This window comes from Paramacrobiotus metropolitanus, unplaced genomic scaffold (genome assembly GCF_019649055.1).
Source record: "Paramacrobiotus metropolitanus isolate TYO unplaced genomic scaffold, Prichtersi_v1.0 Parri_scaffold0000224, whole genome shotgun sequence".
Classification (NCBI taxonomy): Eukaryota; Metazoa; Tardigrada; class Eutardigrada; order Parachela; family Macrobiotidae; genus Paramacrobiotus; species Paramacrobiotus metropolitanus.
In genome coordinates, this window is record NW_026570444.1 from 103,380 (window position 1) to 110,666 (window position 7,287).

Genomic DNA, 7,287 nt, shown 5'->3' on the forward strand with positions numbered 1-7,287 from the left:
ATGTAATTACAACGAGCACTAACACGCGGCAGTTTACGAAAGGTATTAAAATAATGGTAAACCCAAGCATTAGCAGGATAATCACAGTAATCGGCTTGAAAAATCACGAGCATCCTAATCGCACATCGTGCCTGCTAGCTGGGGTCGGTAAAATGTTCGTTTTTCGACGGTGGTTTTTGTCCGTCGCGTAATATAAACAAGCGGCTAACGCGGTGCGCACGATCTCAGTCCTGCCGTACACTGATTTCACAGGCTACAGACACTTTATTAATGCGGAATTTCACAACAAATAAGAGTTTTAACCTACCATAGTGATACACTGTGTGCTACAACCTGTGCCATTCTGAATGTTGTTTACCGTTGGCACGGCTGGACGATGCCACTGTTGCGAATTTTGCACAAATTGTAAAGGGCAATATGCACAGCAGTGGCCTGGTTCAGTCCGTGGGATATCGGCTGCTGCTTTCCGGTAGCTCACGATACCAGTTGAATTCAGCCAGTCTGGAGCTGGCTGCGCTAAATTAGCCGAAAACTCGAAGTTTCTGTTTGGTAATGTGTTTGAATTCGTGGTGCAGGTACATAAAAATTCGTATGTTTTCAAATACGCAGTGCGCTTGAGTAGTGTAGGTACTGGACAAAATAACGAATTTGCACATTTTAAGGGTCCAGCCACGGCTCCTGCTCATATACCGTAAATAACTAATGTAAAGAAGAACTACGTGCGCGATTTCCAGACGGATAACTTTCGGGTTCCCGAAAATAAGATAACAATCCATGGGTGAACGACGCTGTGCAATGTGACACATGCAGATGATGTACAGATACATAGAAGAAAATGTATTCTGCAAAAAAATTTAATTGCAGCGGCGCGCCCATCTGTATGCGCCGTTGAATCGAGTACCCTTAGTTTTCGATTTTAGTTCGGCTTTCTGCTCATGTCGACTTATCTTGAATAACTGTAGGAGTAACGAGGACAATAAGTAGGTTGCGTTTTGCACGGCCATACGATTAACGGCGATTTTAACGATGTTAATTTAATGTTCCGTTGATTCAAATAAGAGGTTGCGTTATACACTAAACAATTTACTGCCCCTAAAATTAACGGGAGGAACTGCTATCAACCAGTTTCCATTCATCATTTCGTTTACCGCGTAATGATAACAAAATGCAGATTTTCATGTGATGTAAATACTTTAGAGAGAACTGCGGTTTAAGTTTCCGCACAGACGTTAGAAAGAAAGATCAGTCTTTTCATTCTGGAATGCGTGAATTTCTTGAAAAGTGGTGAGTATGCAGTGATGCACAGTGCAGGCTACAAAGTTGCTACAGAAGTTAGAACATTCGGTTGCTGAATCAGCAAGTATTCGTAAAACTGTGTTTTAGTTTTTACAATAATTTTTACATTTAAAACAAACTAAATTATTTTTTCTTTCTAAATGGCTGGCAAAAGAATAACTGACAGAACTTCAACCGTCGAGACTGGTACAATTTCCGAAAATTCGAGTCGAGTGGGCAACTCAGGACTGAATGCCCAGGCAGAAATTCACTGGGTAGACTGTCTAGCCTATGCAGTCTTCGTGCTCAATGGTCCATTTGGGCCCAGTCGTTCATTACTGAATTTCAACGTCGTTATTAACGAAACGATACCCCCTTCGTTTCGTTAATACCGACGGGTACTGCCGCTTAAACGTTCGTTAATTGTGCCCCGTCGTTGATTCTATCGTCAATCGTACCCCTTCGTTGATACCGCAACCTGCTTAATGATTTATTCTTCGGTACATCCACCTAACACACCACTTCCGGCTGCTTCACGTGGCAGACACACTGTTTGCACAATTTTCTGACGAGTCTTTTTGCTGTTGCTGTTTCTTTTGCCGGTGTGGACTTTGTTCTTCAGTGTACGCAGACGGACATGAACAATACATCAACAAATTAGACAAACTTGTCAACCCGCAATAGCAAAATGTTAATATAAATTGCGTATTCATGTGCAAACACACAATTATGTACTGACACGGACTTCTTTACGCAACTGCTTTAGTGCGCAAAAATTTATGGTGTTAAACCGAAGAATTTACGAAGTTTGTAGAGGATTTCTTTAGCACAACGTATCCTACAAATGTAGAACGAGTTTTCTTCTTATACAGTCATATTAATTTCCGGTTTATTTTGCTGGTCTGTGTATAAGCAGTAAAGCAATAAGTACGTATGCACAGACTGTACGTGCATTAACGGTTAGAATACCGATAACGTACGTTTTTACTTGTACCATAATTATGCGCAGCATTAATAATGCCGCGTCTCCGTTGACTGTCCAATCAACCGCCCACGAAGGATTTATTGCGATGGTTTTCGTGAGAGCGGTGCTTCCGTCCTTTGCCCAGTTTCTTAACAACTGTTTAAGAAGGACAAAATATATTTCAATGGCTTGTCCAAGTGCGTATGTGTACGCCTTCGATACAGAGCAAAGCACTGCCCATTTCCACATATCCCCACCAGCCGCTGGCAGTACAGTGTGTCGCCTGCCAAGTGCTAGTGGGAGCATGCCGAAGTATGCAGGCAGATCAGTTTCGAACGTGGATGTCCTCCAGAATATTATAGTTTACTGTATATGATATGGTCTATGATTTTGAAATACAGAGACAAAACAACTCATGTCCAGGGTGAAGAAATATCCTGCAAATTACCCTTGGGATAAACATGTACTGCGCGAAATACGCGCATGTACTCCGAGAAATTTTCACTGCTTAATACATCATTTTAAAGACGGTCACATATCTATGAAATGAAAAATTTTGACCAGAAGAAAATGTACACAGGAAAATTCTTACGAGGTGTTGAATTCCGTAAACTACTCGGGACTGCCAGTGTAAGATAGTGCAAATGGAAGTTGTTCTTGCTATTTATTCGATGCATTACATCTCACAAAGCTGTGCGATGCTGACCTTTGTACTGACTGGGTGCAAACCTCTAGAGTCCAGAGTACCCACTGTTCTAAAAATTATCATCAGAAGTTATACATTTTACTGCATGGAGGCAACGTGGATGGTTAAAATCATCGTTAGGACGAAAATTAGTCACATTAATCGGCTCCTATCTGTAGATTAAACTTTGCTGGACGCTTATCGCCTATAAGTTTAAACAGAGGCTGAAGAAAAACTGCTTTTTTATTTTGGAAGATAACGCCCTTCTCTAAATGAAACAGTTTAAAAGACTGAAATATTTTGTATGTATTATAAATGACCCAAAATTCTTGGGTACAAAATTTGAGTCACAATAAATTTCCGCACAACTTCGGATGTCACAGTTTTTCTCGAGGGTGTTGTGAGCGGGGATTCACTGGCGTTCACGCTCGCAACGCTGCGCGCCGATGACGTGTCCGTGTTGTGCTGTGTTTCGCTCTGATTGGCTGAGACGGCTATAGCCGTCCATTGTGTTGTGCCTTGTGGGCAGGACTTAGCCCACGTGCGGAGCAGCGTTGAAATGGCTCTCCGTTTGATGTTCGCGCTGTGTGGCGCAGTGTTGATTTTCGCTTGTCGAAACTTTCAATATTATTAAAGTCAGCAATTAGCGGTGCGACGTCTTGCGTTTCCGCATAGTTCGCAATCCAGATCGCATTGCTCACTCCACGGGATCTATTCAGTTTAGGTCGCCGTATCTGGATCACAGTTGGATCTAGCATAATAGTGTCATAACTTTTCGGAAAAACTTTCTGTACTGTCAGTAGATAATAAAATTGTTATTCGATGGTTGTGCATTTTGATCTTTGCCCCACAATAACAGAATACAGATACAGAAAAATTTCAAAAGGCAGAAATTATTAGAAGTAATTCACCAGAAGTTTGTATGAAACAAAAGTTGAAGAATGACGTCTTACGAAAAACGATTCGGCATTGTTATTAAAAATCGAAGAGAAGAATTTGAGCTGGAATCAAAATACAAAAAGAGACATATCTGCAGTATTTATTCAGCAATACTTCTATTCACAATTAATGGAAGTCGCGTGGCTGAACACAGTATCTATAACTATACCAAGATTATGGCACATTAAAGTATTTTTAAAAACCGGCAGACAAAAATGCTGTGGTGGAAAGAAACGTAAAAAACTACATAATGATGCTACGATATTAAAGTTCGAACAACCTATAAAAATTTAGACCAAATCCAATCAAAAATGCCGTGCACGCAACATGAATCCATTCAAAAACAGCTTTCCAATAGAAATTGTTTTAGTGCCGAGCAGCGCGGCGGCGGCTCTGCGTTCCCACGTGGAGTACATCTTGGGAACCCAATGAAGCTCTATTTGTTACGGATACTGTCAATAACCGTGTTGCGGCGATCTTTAAAAGTTACATATCACAGAACGACCGTTACATCGCAACCACTGCCGCGTGATATGAAAAAGCATCTCTGGACTTCTTTTTACCAGATCCTTGCGAAACGAAATCACATATAATCAGCACCATCACATACAGCAAAGGTAGTAAAAGAAAGGAAAGTAGACTGTCCCATTCATGTGGCAACTTAGACCATATGCATTTTGACCAGTCTGACCAACTCTGCCCTCTCCTGTGTCTTTTGATAGGAAGTTGAGAGGTCACCAGGTGATCAGGACCTATCGGTTCAAAAAGGCGAATTGGGCAGGGATACAGAGCTAAACAGCGAGCTATCCTGCGACGAGCTCTGGTTTCGGCAGGCATCCCGGCGCGAACGGAACCTAGAGGCATGCACTACGAAAACGATACACGCCCAGACGGAATCACCACTTTCCCTTGGACGAGAGGGCTGTGTTTAGCCTGGGATGTAACCTGTGTGGACACCGTCGCGCGCTCTTATCTGGATCACACCAGCTTGAGGGCCGGAGCGGCAGCCGACCAGGCAGAAGCCGAAAAAGTGCAAAAATACAGCTTCCTGTCAGGACGATATGAGTTCGCTGCTGTTGGGTTCGAAACTTTTGGTAGTTTTGGTTCATCAGCCAAGAAACTGGTTAAAGAAGTCGGAAAGAGGGTTGAATTACAAACAGGCGAGATTCGCAGCCATGAGTTTTTAAAGCAGAACATTTCATTAGCTATTCAAAGAGGAAATGCCGCTTCTGTTATGGGTACTGTGGAAAGTGTTGTTTTGTTTAAGTGTTAATGAATCTTAATATTGTTATCGATGTATTGGAAATTAAAGTGCACGAAGTTTAAAAAACAGCGAACGGTTATCACACAAGAATGGGTCTTATTCAGACCGCTTGCCATTTTTATAGCACTTGCGATGATAAGCATCGGTGATATGTGACGGTTTGAGAGTCATCGCAACACGGTTAATGAGCGTAGGCTGTCATCAGTCCGGTTGGGGATCCTGGACGCTTACCGAATGCCCCGTTGTTCTGTCTTTTTTTATGCACTCACTATTTAGCACCATTACAGTATTGTACTGCCTCTTGGCTTGCATTCACCATTAAGTAGCAAGGCAGGACGGGCATAATTCAATAGAAATAGAAACAGGATGGAAAATTTGACCCGAACTGGGACATGGTGATATACATGGGCCAGACACCACGTGGAATTTCTGCCAGCTAGCAGGTTAATACACCGAGTAGTGAGTGCGCCACTTGCAGTTAAATTACACCGTATAATATTAGTGTGAGGTGGAAAAATTAATTACTACCTGTAATTCCTGGCTTCTTTATAGCGGCGCCAGTGCGCTCCCCCGTGGCACGATGACCGCTGTCGGCGTTCGTGATGTCAAAATGTTGTTGCGTTGTGGTGTCGTTCTGCTGTGCGTGGAATCGATGGTGGCCGTTATGCTGAGGAATAGCGGTGAGAAACGATTAATTCAGACAGTTAAACATGGACAGCAATTTATTAACTGCAGATACGAAGTTGCCTCACAGCGGTCGCCGTGCCGTACCCTACGCCACGACCGATGGCACGTTTCGCGTGGCAAATTATTTCCAAGACGGTATGGTTCTGGAGTTTGAGGATTTTAGCTCCAAACTGTGGGGCTACGCCAAGCCGGGACCACGAGCCAGAGTAGAGGTGGACATGTTTGGTAATGCAGGCGTGACGGACGTTCAAGGTGAGCACTGCCCAACTTCACGACAAGTTTAGCAACCGATCACTTTCACGCTATACACACATGTTCAACAACTGATCCTCCGACCTTTGTACCTCAAGACGGAATGTTTTGGTTTAAAAGAATGCCATTCGGAGTTTGCAACGGGCCAGCAACGTTTCAATTGTGTATGGATAAAGTACTCTCGAAAGCGAAAGAAAGGGTTGCGTTTTCGGTTATATTGACGACGTTATCTTCGCTGGAAAGACTTGGGAAATTTTCATGCAGAATATGAGAAACGTCCTACAGAGTTTGGTCGAAGCGGGATTCACGATCAAGCCAACGAAATCTGAATTTGGCATGAAAGAAATGGGATTCCTGGGTCACATACTCAGTGAAGATGGAATTCGAATGGATCCTGAAAAGGTCACCGCAGTATCGGAATTCAAACGACCTCAAACAGAAAGGCAGTTAAGGTCATTCCTCGGTCTTGCGAACTATTACCGCAAGTTCATAATGGGATATGCGCAGAAGACGTGCCATTTGTACGAATTACTGAGACAAGATAAGCAGGTGAAAAAGGACTGGACGAAAGTACATGAAGAAGAATTCAACAGTCTAAAACAGCTGTTATGCGAAGGTCCAGTATTGGCAAAATTTGACCCGGCAAAACCGACCGTCATTGAATGCGACGCGAGTAAAGAAGGAATCGGAGCCGTTCTGTCACAAGATGGACACCCGATCGCGTACGCGAGCCGAGTCTTACACGGAGCTGAACGAAACTACGGCGTAACAAAATGGGAATGTCTGGCAGTCGTGTTCCCTGTCAGAAAATTCAAGCCTTTTATTGATTACGCGGAATTCACCGTGAGAACAGATCACCAGGCACTGACCAATTTGTTAAGGTCAGAAACGAATAAAGTTGGAATGAACCCGCGCCTGACGAGATGGGCAATGGCGTTACAAGGTCACCAGTTTAAAATTGAATACAAGCCGAAAAGTACTGTGACAACGCGGATGCATTGTCAAGAGCGCCAATCAAAGGTCCAACATGCCAAGAAGAAGAATTTGGTGAGATTCCGAATTCGAAGATTATAAAAGAATTCGATACGAAAGAACAAGCGATTGAAATCGGACAGTTGTTTTTACAGATGGTTGAACAAAGACAAAAACGACTAAAGGTCAATTCAGTTACGGCGAAAGAGTCGGCTGAAATTGGTGTAAACGTGAACCGTGTTAAAAGTT